The sequence below is a fragment of the Heterodontus francisci genome, chromosome 34 (assembly GCF_036365525.1).
Source record: "Heterodontus francisci isolate sHetFra1 chromosome 34, sHetFra1.hap1, whole genome shotgun sequence".
Lineage (NCBI taxonomy): Eukaryota > Metazoa > Chordata > Chondrichthyes > Heterodontiformes > Heterodontidae > Heterodontus > Heterodontus francisci.
In genome coordinates, this window is record NC_090404.1 from 35105712 (window position 1) to 35119277 (window position 13566).

The window sequence follows — 13566 nt, forward strand, 5'->3', positions numbered from 1 at the left end:
AGGTGTGGAAAGAGATGCAGTGGGTTTTGTCAAGGTTCATCCCAAGCAGCTCTGTAACACAGGAGTCTGTGCTCTACGGGCTGTTCCCAGGGACGCACACCGAGACAAACATCAACTGCTGCTGGAGGACTATCAATTCGGTGAAAGACGCCCTTTGGTCTGCCCGAAACTTGCTGGTCTTCCAGCGCAAAGAGTTGTCCACCACGGAATGTTGCAGACTGGCACATTCCAAGGTCCAGGACTACGTGCTGAGGGACGCACTAAAGCTTGGGGCAGCCGCAGCAAAGGCTCAATGGGGAAAGAGCACAGTGTAAGGTTCCCCCACCAAGCTGGACTGAGGGGCTGGATCCATGGGAAACCCCTCGAACTGTATCGTTAATATTCTCAATTGCTGTAAATGTAAAACTGTAATTGACATGACAATTGTGAAACGGAAGGGTTGGGAAGAAACTCATGACAGTATTGAAGGAAACTGATCTCCCTTGCAATGTTTGTATTTTTTGGTGCTGTTTGGAAACTGTTTGGCAATGTAATTTTTACAGATTTTTATGAATAAAGTATATTTTGGAAAAAAAAAAAATTCAGCCCAGCATGCTTTTTGACAGAGCAGTTGTGTTTGGTTGCTCAGGAGTGATATTTGTGCCAGTTTGTATAGCAAGCAGAAAAAGCTATCCCATTACCAGCAACATTTTGCCTTGCACTATCATCCCTTTAGTCAGTGTATCACTCCATGTTGCAACTTTTCCACAGCCCTTAACTTGCTTTCTTTCACTCACCAACTGTATCTGTAATTGTTCTTGTCAAGTTACATCACTGATTCTCCAGCTCTGGTCAACAATCACCAACCGAGAGCTTTAAGAGCGTCCTTCACTCCACATTTTCTGTTTTCATGCAACAAGTAATTGAAAGTTGCCACAGCAGCAAGAAGTTCTGATTTACCTAATCAAGAATGGAAACCAGAGGATGGTGTTAAGAGGATTGAATCTAAACCACTAGACGACTTGGGAAGCTCTGCAATGCTCCTCAGGTTAGCTGCTTTTCCTATTTCACTTTCAGCAGGAAACATCTATGATTTGAAGAAGATTTGAGTTCTGCCACTATCATTTTACACTGAGAAATCTGGTTCAACTTATTGAAACCAAACAGTATTCCCACTCATTCGCTGAAGGTGCTATTTTTCCTCTAAATTTTGCAAGGATGTTTAGGAAAACACTTTTTTCTGGTTGTTTTCAGTGTTTATTTCTCACCCAATTTTACATTTGTCATCTAACAAAACTACAATATGTAATTAATACATTTCAATGTTTAAAATTGGAAAAATGAGCTTTGCATCAATTGGTTTGATAGATTATAGCAGATGCAGATTTGATTGGGAAACAAGTCTGTGATCTCACCAGGCAGGTAACTCAAGAGAACAGATGTAAAGTTTGCTGTGAATAGGTCTTGAACCTTCACAGGGAAAGCCCCATTAAATTTCAAATCCAATGCCTTAACCACTCGGCCATGACAGCTTAAAATACTGCCTGCTCTGTAATTAAATTATCCATACAAAGCATTAGAGAACTGCCCTTTTTTGTGTGTTCGTTCATGAGATGGGGTGTCGCTGGCTAGGCTAGCATTTATTGCCCATCCGTAAACATATTCTGGGCATCATTGTCTGTGAGCTTTGAGTTGTGTTGTATCTCCCAGTTGATGTGATAATGAACATGATGGAGTCAGTGAATTTTAGAGCACAGAAGGAAGCCTGTCGACCCACCGAGCCTGTGCTGGCTCTCTGAAAGAGAAGCGACGACCCCTTAACTGCTGCCTTCCGTGTTGTTTTGGTCGCTGTGAGGTGACTATGGAGTGACCTGCCCATGGCGCATTCCTGGACAGAATGTATGGAGGTTGTGACTTGCTCAAGCATCAAAACACCCCTCTCAGCCTTCCTAGAGGGGTCCAAAGGAGGGCAGAGCTCAACGTTTGGCAACAGTTTGGCTGCAGGAACTGCTGGAAACATGACAAAGGTGACACATGACCGCATTAGGGGTCCTCTCATGATTTTCTGTGAGGGTTTACTCTCCTGGCCTGAGTCTCTCCTGAGACAACCACAAGGCAGTGGGGTTGTTAGCTCGTATCCCTCAGCAGGGGCCCGAAAGAACAGTCAGTTTAATCCCATAATCCATCTTTTCTCCATCACCCTGGAAATTTGTCCTCTTCAAGAATGTTGCTGTGCAATCTGATTGCAACATCCATTCAGACGGTACATTCTAGATCTTAACAACCCTCAGTCTGGAGAAATTTCCCTCAATATTCTTCTACTTCTGGGTCAAAATCCTGGAACTCCCTTCCTAACAGCACTGTTGGTGTACCTAGCCCACATGGACTGCAGCGGTTCAAGAAGGCAGCTCCCCACCACCTTCTCAAGGGCAATATGGGATGAGCAATAAATGCTGGCCTGCCCAGCGACGCCCACATCCGATGAATCAATGTTTTTAAAAGCTTCTTTTAGGAACGATTTAAATTTTCGGACTCGTTTGCTGCAGGTGCGCAAATGCACCATCATCGTCCAAAACGCTGTTGTCTGCGACGTCACAGGCAGCTGTATAAAGATGGCGCTGCTGAACTGGACACGAAAAGCAAATTAAACCCAACATCACCTCCACAATAGCGCAATCGCCGCATCAGTCGCCGCATTCAGGTCCCTCCTCCCTCCATCCCGCGATCGCCGCGTCGATTCCTCGCTTCTCCCTTCCGGTTTGCTCCGCCGCTCGAATTGGACCGTTCAATGGCGCGGTTTCTACCCAAGATTCTCCGCGGTTAAGAATATTCCCTATTGAGAACGCAGGAGAGCAGTACGCAGGCGCAATACAGCGTTTCGCGCAAACGCGGTACCGTACAGTGCTTGAGGATGCGCAATGCCGAACAGTGTTTGAGCAGGCGCAGTCCCAGTGATGGTTTCAGAGACAGCTGTTGCAGCCTCAATAACCCCAATAAGAAGCTCCCGGTCCCGCGTTTGCACACGACCGGAGGCGCGGCGGGGCAGGGCAGCTGCCGGGCTTCTCTTAGTGACGGTAATGGCCGCCAGATTTCCTGCTCTTTTGCAGGAACTAAGGATTACTAAACTTTAACAGCACAGCCCAAAACTTTGAAGGAAACTTATCTCGGTTATAAAGGGGCCTGGGGGACACAACACAGGGACACATTTGGGACACAGCACAGGGTAGGAGGTCCCCCCTGCCTGCTTCCACAAAGACTCCCCTTGGACTGGGCCACACCTGGACACGGCTAGTTCAAGGTGCAGGAAGCTGCAAGCTGCTAGGCTGAGCAGTGGAGTGGGGGGTTAGACTGACAGGCCTAGGGAGGGGGATATCAGGGCAGGTACACACACTGCTCTCCCTTTTGCTCCTGGGATGTTTTACTGGAGTCGTGTTGCTGACCATTTCTAAACTTTGTCTCCCTATCCCGGTGATGGAGGTGGACTGTCGGTTGCTGAGTGTTGGAATATATTGCCTCTCCTCATTTTTCCTCCTTCTCCCATTCCGAGTTCCGGGCTGCAGGCACCGGCAGTGGTTTGATGTGCCTGAAGCGTTAACTCTGTTTCTCTCTGCACAGATGCAGCCCGACCTGCTGAATATTTCTAGTATTTTCTCCTTTTATTTCAGATTTCCAGCATCTGCAGTATATTGCTTTTGTTTTATTGCAGGCATTTCTCACAGAACTGAGTCGAGAAACACAGACGGACGAATTAAGAGCCAGTTTGAATCAGGGTGGGTGTTGGATGTGGAAGTCAGTCCCTGATGTCCTGTGTTGGTCTTTTTTGTTCCATCAGTTTGAGCTGGAGTGGGGATGGGGGAGCAACTGCTGGCTTTAATTCCGAGTACTTTTGAGCCCAGTCGGGTGCAACAATTTTCATAGTGAGGCTGTCAAGGGAGGTAGAATCCAGGGGAGATGAGGTTGCTAAACAGACACCAACCACTCGATGTAAAAGAGTATTGTTTCAGTAACAAGTATTTCTGTAGAGGCTTTCAATCCAGTTTACATATACACACGTTATTACTTCATTCCTGTGATATGGGCGTCACTAGCCAGACCAGCGTATATTGCCAATTCGCAGTTGCCCATTGAGAAGGTGATGGTGGGCCTTCATCTTGAACCACTGCAGTCCTTGTGTTGAAGGTGCTCCCACAATGGTGTTAGGGAAGGAGTTACAGGATTTTCACCCAGTGATGATGAAGGAAAGGTGATAAATGTCCAACTTAACTTCAACTTGTATTTATACGGCATCTTTAATGTAATAAAATGTTCCAAGGCATTTCACAGGAGTGTTATAAAGCAACATTTGACACTGAGCCACATAAGGAGATATTAGGGCAGGTGACCAAAAGCTGGATTAAAAAGCTGGGCTTTAAGAAGTGTCTGAAGCACGGAAGGCAATGTTGCGAGGCGGAGAGGATTAGGGAGGGATTTCCAAAGCTTAACGCCTTGGCAGCTGAAGGCACGGCGACCAGTGATGGAGTAATGAAAATCGCGGATGCTCAAGATTCCGGAATTAGATGAGCTCTGATCTCTCAGAGTGTTGTAGGGCTGGAGAAGATTATAGAGATAGTGAGGCGTGAGGGTATGGAGAGATTTGAAAGCAAGGATGAGGATTTTAAAATTGAGGTGATGCTTAACTGGGAGTCTGTGTAGACCAGTGAGCTCAGTGGTGATGGGTGAACAGGACTTGGTTCGAGTAAGGACGCAGGCAGCAGAGTTTTGGATGATCTCAAGTTTACAGAGGGTGGAATGTGGGAGGCCATCCAGGATAGTCAAGTGGAGAGGTAACAATTACATGGATGTAAGTTTCAGAGGCAGATGAGCTGAGACAGTGGTGAAGTCTGGCGATGTTACTGAGGTGGAAATAGGTGGTCTGAGTGATGGTGTTGATATGCAGTCGGAAGATCATCTCAGGGTCAAATATGACATCCAGGTTATGAATGGTCTGGTTTAGCCTCAGACGATTGCCAGGGAGAGGGATTGAGCTGGTGGCTAGGGAGTGGAGATTGTAGCAGGGACTGAAGACAATGGCTTCAGACTTCCCAATATTTAAGTGGATGAAATTTCTGTTCATCGAGTACTGGATGTCAGTCAGACAAGTCAGGATGGTGCGTGACTTGGAGGGGAACTTAGAGATGATGGTGTTCATATACACGGGCTGCCCTGGTCCTTCCAGATGATGGAAGTTGAGGTTTTTGGAGGTTCTGTCAAAGTTCTGGTCGAGTTGTCGATATATAAACTCCCTCTCCTCTCCCTGCCCCTCTCCCTCCCTCTCTCTCTTTTTCCTCCCATAGAGGGCAGAGTCTTGTGTAGGTCCAGACTGGGTGGCAGGTTCCCTTCACTGAAGGACATTAATGAACCAGTTGGGGTTGTACATTAATCCAGCAGCTTTCATGGTCACTTTTTCCTAGTGATGGCCCCATAAATTATCAGATTCATTCAGCTCCGTTTCACAACCTGCCTTTGTGTTTTTGTGGGTTCTCTCACACACTCTTTTTTTCAGTTTTAAATCAATTTCACAGGGTTTTAGAAGGGGAGGAATTGCAGCTGTGAAATGTAAAGCAAATGTCAGATCAGGATCTGAAGGAGTCGCCCAACTTATCGTAACCCGAATATCACCGGATTTTGAACGTGGAAGGGAAAAGTACCGATCACAGTGTGGAGAAACTGTACACATGTTCTGTGTGTGGATGAGGTTTCAACCAATCATCTGCCCTGTTTAAACACAACTGCAGTCACATTGGGAAGAAACCATGTAAATATGGGGACTGTGGAAAGTGATTGAATTATCCAGTTGAACTGGAAACTCATCCATGCAGTCACACCCTGGAGAGGCCGTTCACCTGCTGTGAATGTGGGAAGGGATTCACTAAATCATCCTACCTGCTGACACATCAGTGAGTTCACACTGGGGAGAGACCTTTTAAATGTCCATTCTGTGGGAATTGCTATAAACGTTCTGCTGAAGTGATGTCCCATCAACGTATTCACACTGACAAGAGACTGTTCAGGTGCTCTCACTACGGGACTGGGTTCAGGCGATTAGGCAACCTCACGACACAACAGCACATTCACACTGGGGAGAGGCCATCCACCTGCAAAGAATATGGGAAGGGATTCACTCAGTTATCCGCCCTGCTGACACACCAGCACACTCACACTGGGGAGAGGCCATTCACCTGCACAGAATGTGAGAAGGGATTCAATCATTTATCCATCCTGCTGACACACCAGCGAGTTCACACTGGAGAGAGGCCAGTCACCTGCTTCGAGTGTGGGAAGGAATTCACTACTTCACCCCACCTGCTGAAACACCAGCAAGTTCACACAAGGAAGAAGCCATTCACTTGCTCTGACCAGGGGAAGGAACTTACTGCTTCATCCCATGTGCTGACACACCAGCGAGTTCACAAGTAACTCAGGGATGAGAAATTTCCACCAAATGGCAGATTTCTGACATTGGGGTTTCGGAAATCCACCATTGGCTTCTCCCATTCCCACCTTAACCACAGGACCGGCTTTGAAAGAAATTGCAACTGTCAGTTATGATTTTTTTAAAGTCGGCCAACCACAAAGCTGCTCGGCGATCTGTTTTACCTTTTTTAAGTCATCTTTATTTTTTATAGTCTTCCACCTTGGTGGAAATGAATTTCAAACAGGAAAGCAAGTGGGTGGAACTGCACACTCCTTCACAACTTCAGTGTGTCAGTTCTGTAAATAGACAAAAAGGAGATGTGTGTATACACAGACCAATTCCCAATGTTTGATTTTGCCTTCATGGGATATCTTAGCAGAGACCACCTGAGAACTGACACAGCTCATTTGACATGGTTTAAAATTAATGGTGCAGGATCAGTAGCTGGCAAGTCGCTGGTCTGCAGCAAAAACATTGGTCTGTCAATAGGAATTTGAAACTTGCTTCCATTTACACAGCAGTGTGTGTCTGAAATAATTTCTGAAAACTCTGCACAAACTGGTTACGGCATGTGAATATCCTGCAGTGAGCATGAACTGTATGAACTTAATATGTCCTGTGCATTGCAGCAACTGAAGTGATCTGGAATTTTCACTTATCGGTTTGCTCAGGTGTATGGCTGAATTCCATTCATTTTTCATCTCCATTTTCACTGTCTACTGCCCCAGTCACACTGTCAACCTGGAGTCAGTGTGAAGCTGTCTTTTACACGAGCGTGATGCAAGACAAGGAATATAACTCTGGCCATCTTTCTTCAATGTGTGTTTTGGCATTGCTTAAGATTATCCTGAAAAGACTGTCCTGCACCACAAGTGCTGTGTATTGGTTACAGTGCAACTATCCTGTGAGCTCTCTGCAGTCACTATAAATGGTCACTGGGTTTCTCAGGCTGATGGCACAATACTCTGTACATGTATGAACATGTATATACAAGAACACAAGAAATAGGAGCAGAAGTAGACCATATGGCCCATTGAGCCTGCTCCACCATTCAATATGATCATGGCTGATCTTGGGTTTCAATTCCACTTTCCTGCCCACAGCCCATATCACTTGATTCTCTGAGAGACCAAAAATCTATCAATCCACAACCGTCTTGGGTAGAGAATTCCACTGTCACGATGCTTTGACTGCAGTAATTTCTCCTCATCTGAGTCCTGAATGATTGGCCCCTTATCCTGAGATTGTGCCCCCGCGTTCTCGATTCCCTGACCAGTGGAAACAATCTCTCAGCTTCTACCTTATCAAGCCCTTTCAGAATCTAGTATGTCTCAATTAGTTCGTCTCTCATTCTTCTAAACTCCAGAGAATATAGGCCCAATTTACTCAGCCCCTCATCATAGGACAACCCCCTCATCCCAGAGACCAATGTAGTAAATCTTCAGTATATACAGAATGCTGCCTTTCTCCAAGCCAACACAATAGTTATGATTTTCAGCTCACCTTGCTGTTAAATGCAGCTGTCACCAGACCAATTGGTGCTGGAGAACAGGAGCCAGAAGTATTGATCACTGTTGGGATATACAGCTGTCCATTAGACCTGCTGCATTGTCACAGGGCCTTTACCAAACTTTTGAGCCTGATTTGGGGATGATGCATCAGAACCTCAAACTTGTTACTGTCGAGGTTGTCGTCGGCTATCCCTCGATTCGAGGATGACGTCTACTCAAGGTTGCGAGTTTCTTCCATGGGTCTTCAGGTCACTGAACAGGCTGATTCTCGACCTGCAGATCTTTAGACACATGGGGCAGGACGTCCCACAAAGTACTGGGACCCGGAGTGCAGGATTTGCTTCCTAGAGGTACAACACTAGTCTCATTACTTTTCCACTGTCACTTGCAAGATCTGGGAAAATTTTTATGTTGCATAATATTTGGACCCTTTGAAGAGGAAAACCACATTTTTCATTAGTTTTCATTAAGATTATAATGAGATCTACACTGCAAACAAGATTATTTTAATTTACAATCATTATAATGTGACTAATTATTTTAAATGATAAAATCTACCATAAGTGATGATATTTAAAAACAAGCAATTCTATCCATAGAGGCATTGCATTTGCAAAAGTTAATAAGGTTATTTTCTTCTTTTGTGCTGGGAGGTAAATAATTGTCGTAAAGAAAATTGGATCAGGAGTATCACATGCTCCTAACAGAATGTATGTGATATTCCTGTCCATTTAAGTTAATGGACAGTAAATTGGACAGGCTGTATAACTGGTATACAATCCTCCCTACCTGGTTTTACTTTCTGCATCGTTCAGGTGATTATGTCACAGTACAAAATAACAAAATTACCCTGCTTATGTTCATGTTTCTGGATTGTAAATGTCTCATAAATGTTTGCTTTTTTATTAATTTATATACCTACTGATTTGTCCACATCACTTACCAAGGTACCAGAACGTGCCATCTGGTATGCTTATATATATTGCTTTCCATTAAAGCTGACACATTTTCACAGAACACCTTTTACGTGAGAAAGCTATAAATAGGCAGAAGCAGGACATTGAGAACATTCTTCTTCTTTGGCCTCCTTATCTCAAGAGACAATGGGTAAGCGCCTGGAGGTGGTCAGTGGTGTGTGGAGCAGCACCTGGAGGGACTATTAAGGCCAATTCTAGAGTGACAGGCTCTTCCACAGGTGCTGCAGAAAAATTTGTTTGTCGGGGCTGTTACACAGTTGGCTCTCCCCTTGCGCTTCTGTCTTTTTTCCTGCCAACTACTAAGTCTCTTCGACTCACCACACATTAGCCCCGCCTTTATGGCTGCCCGCCAGCACTGGCGAACGCTGGCAACTGACTCCCACGACTTGTGATCAATGTCACAGGACTTCATGTCGCGTTTGCGGATGTCTTTAAAATGGAGACATGGACGGCCGGTGGGTCTGATACCAGTGGTGAACTCGCTGTACAATGTGTCTTTGGGGATCCTGTCATCTTCCATACGGCTCACATGGCCAAGCCATCTCAAGCGCCGCTGACTCAGTACTGTGTATAAGCTGGGGATGTTGGCCGCCTCGAGGACTTCTGTGTTGGAGATAGGGTCCTGCCAACTGATGAGAACATGGAGCTCTGTAAAACCAATTATCAGCTGTCAGGTAAGTTTCATGAAATTGTATTCTGAGTACACTGCAAGTTTATTCATTACATATGCAAAATTGTACAAAATTACCATTACGCAACTAGTTTACTTGAATAACAGTGTTATAATTACATGATTCATTGTCAAAAAAATCAGTATTTTTTAGTGTTCAGCCACTAGTTTTCAGACCTTTTGATCTTTTGCCACTCTCACAAGTATTTGTTACTTGTTTTGTGAAATACGATTCCTCTCCAGCTCAACTGCTGGATAACTGATTACATTTATATGTATTTATACATGTCAATAAAGTGTCTGTGTGCCCAGATTTAATTAAGTTGTGTGATTTGTAACTAATGAATGATGTTTTGGACATGACTTGTAGTCTGCTATCTTGGTGATTTGTCAAAAAAGTGCAGCTTTCCTGCTCCTTTCAGGATTCCATTTAATCCAACAAGGGTGACTTATCCCTGACCACAACCACCCTCTATGGGTGCAGGTATATGTTGGTATGAAGTGTAGACGATTTATTAAGTAATTTATATTTAGTGTAATGAAGTAATACTTAACAACAACAATAGTCACAGTCTGAACCTCAGATCCTTGGCGTTTGCCCTCCGAGTGACTGTGGCACAGTCTTTCTTTCTCTTGCTGTGTTATGTTGACTGAAGGTTTTCTTCTTTCTTCCTCTGGATTTTTTACATGTTGCTTCTCATGTTCAATAGCTGTTCTTTTATCCCCTGTTTGGCCATCAGACCACCTTTCTAGTTTGCCCGAGGGTTGGTCCAGGTCCTGTAATGTCATTTCCTACCCAACTCTAATTGAGGCTTACTTGATAAAGCATTTTGCTAGTAATTGAGATAAAAACCTATGAAGAGTTCTATTCATTATGGTTGTTATCTCCTTGGACAGTATGAATTTGTACAGCTCCTGCCCCACTGAACTCATTTCTTCCTATCTAGACTCTATCTTTTCTCCGCTGATCCAGTCTCTTCCCACCTACATCCGTGACTCTTCTGACGCCCTACTTCATTTTGACAATTTCCAGTTTCCTGGTCCCAACCGCCTCCTCTTCACGATGAACGTCCAATCGCTCTGCACCTCCATCCCCCACCAGGATGGTTTGAGGGCTCTCCACTTCTTCCTGGAACAGAGGCCCAACCAGTCCCCATCCACCACCACCCTCCTCCGCCTGGCTGAACTTGTTCTCACATTGAACAACTTCTCCTTCAACTCCACGCACTTCCTTCAAGTAAAAGGTGTTGCTATGGGTACCCGCATGGGACCTAGTTATGCCTGTCTTTTTGTGGGATATGTTGAGCATTCTTTGTTCCACTCCTACTCAGGCCCCCTCCCCCAACTCTTTTTCTGGTACATTGATGACTGTATCGGTGCCGTTTCCTGCTCTCGCCCCGGACTGGAAATCTTTATCAACTTTGCTTCCAATTTCCACCCTTCTCTCACCTTTACATGGTCCATCTCTGACACTTCCCTTCCCTTCCTCGACTTCTCTGTCGCCATCTCAGGGGATAGGTTGTCTACTAATATCCATTATAAGCTCACCGACTCCCACAGCTACCTCGACTACACTTCTTCACACCATACCTCCTGTAAGGACGCCATTCCATTCTCCCAGTTTCTCCGTCTCTGACGCATCTGCTCTGATGATGCTACCTTCCATGACGGTGCTTCTGATATGACCTCCTTTTTCCTCAACCAAGGATTTCCCCCCCACTGTGGTTGACAGGGCCCTCAACCGCGTCCAGCACACTCCCCGAACCTCTACCCTCACCCCTTCCCCTCCCTCCCAGAACTGTGACAGGGTTCCCCTTGTCCTCACTTTTCACCCCATCAGCCTCCATTTCCAAAGGATCATCCTCCGCCATTTCTGCCACCTCCAGCGTGATGCCACTACCAGTCGCATCTTCCCCTCCCTTCCCCTGTCAGCATTCTGAAGGGATCATTCCCTCTGCGACACCCTGCTCCACTCCTCCATTACCCCCACCACCTCGTCCCCATCCCATGGCACCTTCCCCTGCAATCGCAGGATGTGTAATACCTGCCCATTTACCTCCTCTCTCCTGACTATCCCAGGCCCCAAACACTCCTTCCAGGTGAAGCGGTGATTTATTTGTACTTCTTTCAATGTAGTATACTGTATTTGCTGCTCACAGTGTGGTCTCCTCTACATTGGGGAGACCAAGGGCAGACTGGGTGAACGCTTGGTGGAACATCTCCGCTCAGTCCGCAAGCAGGACCCTGAGCTTCCGTTTACTTGCCATTTCAACACTCCCCCCTGCTCTCATGCTCACATCTCTGTCCTGGGATTGCTGCAGTGTTCCAGTGAACATCAACGTAAGCGCGAGGAACAGCATCTCATCTACCGATTAGGCACACTACAGCCTACCGGACTGAACATTGAGTTCAATAATTTCAGAGCATGACAGCCCCCCATTTTACTTTCATTTTTAGTTATTTTTTCTTCCTTTTTTTTTACATTCTTTTTTACTTTTTTTAGATTTTTTTTTTGCATTTATTTCATTTCATCTTAGTTTGTTCAGTTTGCTTACCCACTGTTTTTTTCCAGGTTTGCACTTGCTGCTGTTCAATAGTCAGTGTATTAATACCTAATCTATCCTAATGCTTTGTCTTTCAACACACCATTAACATATTGTTTGCCTTTGCTCCGTGACCTTTTGGTCAGCTATGTGGCCTGGTCCAATCTAGACCTCCTTTGTTATCTCTTGCCCCACCCCCACCTCACTTGCTTATAACCTGTGACTTTTCTAATTGTCAGTTCCAAAGAAGGGTCACTGACCCGAAATGTTAACTCTGCTTCCATTTTCACAGATGCTGCCAGACCTGCTGAGTGGTTCCAGCATTTCTTGTTTTTATTTTTGAATTTGTGCAGAAATTGATTCTTTTCAGCAAAGTTAATGAATGTGATCAGGGTCACAAAACTTGTTCTGCTGAATTTGTGTCACAGTGACTTACGAAGTCCTACTGCTACTGAATTTCTTACAAGCTTAAGACTTAGTTTTTAAAGTTAATACTTTTAAATTGGGCGGCACAGTGGCGTGCAGTGGTTAGCACCGCAGCCTCACAGCTCCAGGGACCCGGGTTCGATTCCGGGTACTGCCTGTGTGGAGTTTGCAAGTTCTCCATGTGTCTGCGTGGGTTTTCTCCGGGTGCTCCGGTTTCCTCCCACAAGCCAAGGGACTTGCAGGTTGATAGGTAAATTGGCCATTATAAATTGTCACTAGTATAGGTGGGTGGTAGGGAAATATAGGGACAGGTGGGGATGTTTGGTAGGAATATGGGATTGGTGTCGGATTAGTATAAATGGGTGGTTGATGTTCGGCACAGACTCGGTGGGCCGAAGGGCCTGTTTCAGTGCTGTATCTCTAATCTAATCTCATCTAAATTAAAGCCCATTTGTTCCAGCATGATTCTTAATTCATTAATTACAAACCAACCAAGGTCCATTGCTTTGTAATCATTGTTTCTTGATGGGTTACTGCTTAATACATTCATTTGATTAATGCAGCTGCTGATACAAGACACAAAAATAATTTTTTTACTCATGTGTTAGTATTACAATGGCTTACTTAACCTTGTTAGTTGTTACAGAGGATACAGTGTGAAAATGGTCAAGTTAAGCTAAAGTCTAGCTACCCAACCTACTTACAACTCCCAAGTGTGAGGGTGAAATATATGACAACATATTGACCCCTCACTACTCTTCATTGACTATTACTTTCTTTTAGACACAAGAGCTGGGTTCCAGCTCAATTCAGTGTGCTTCAGCTGTCTTGAGGTAAGATTTTTCAAGTAACAGAGGACGACTATTATTACAATTGTGACCATCGTTTGTATCAACATGAACAGAAGAGAAATAGTTCTGAGTCAGGGATGTTGACTTGTATTCACAACTGTTTCCCACCTATGTCTATTTCCCCCAGATTTCCAATTCCTTCCTCTCTTTGTTCA

The 13566-nt window shown here is 45.0% G+C and overlaps 1 pseudogene; it reads right to left on the reverse strand.

The window, feature by feature from the left end:
* Window positions 1-13566, reverse strand: part of LOC137348818 (zinc finger protein 208-like) — a 104738-nt pseudogene that overhangs the window by 67522 nt on the left and 23650 nt on the right.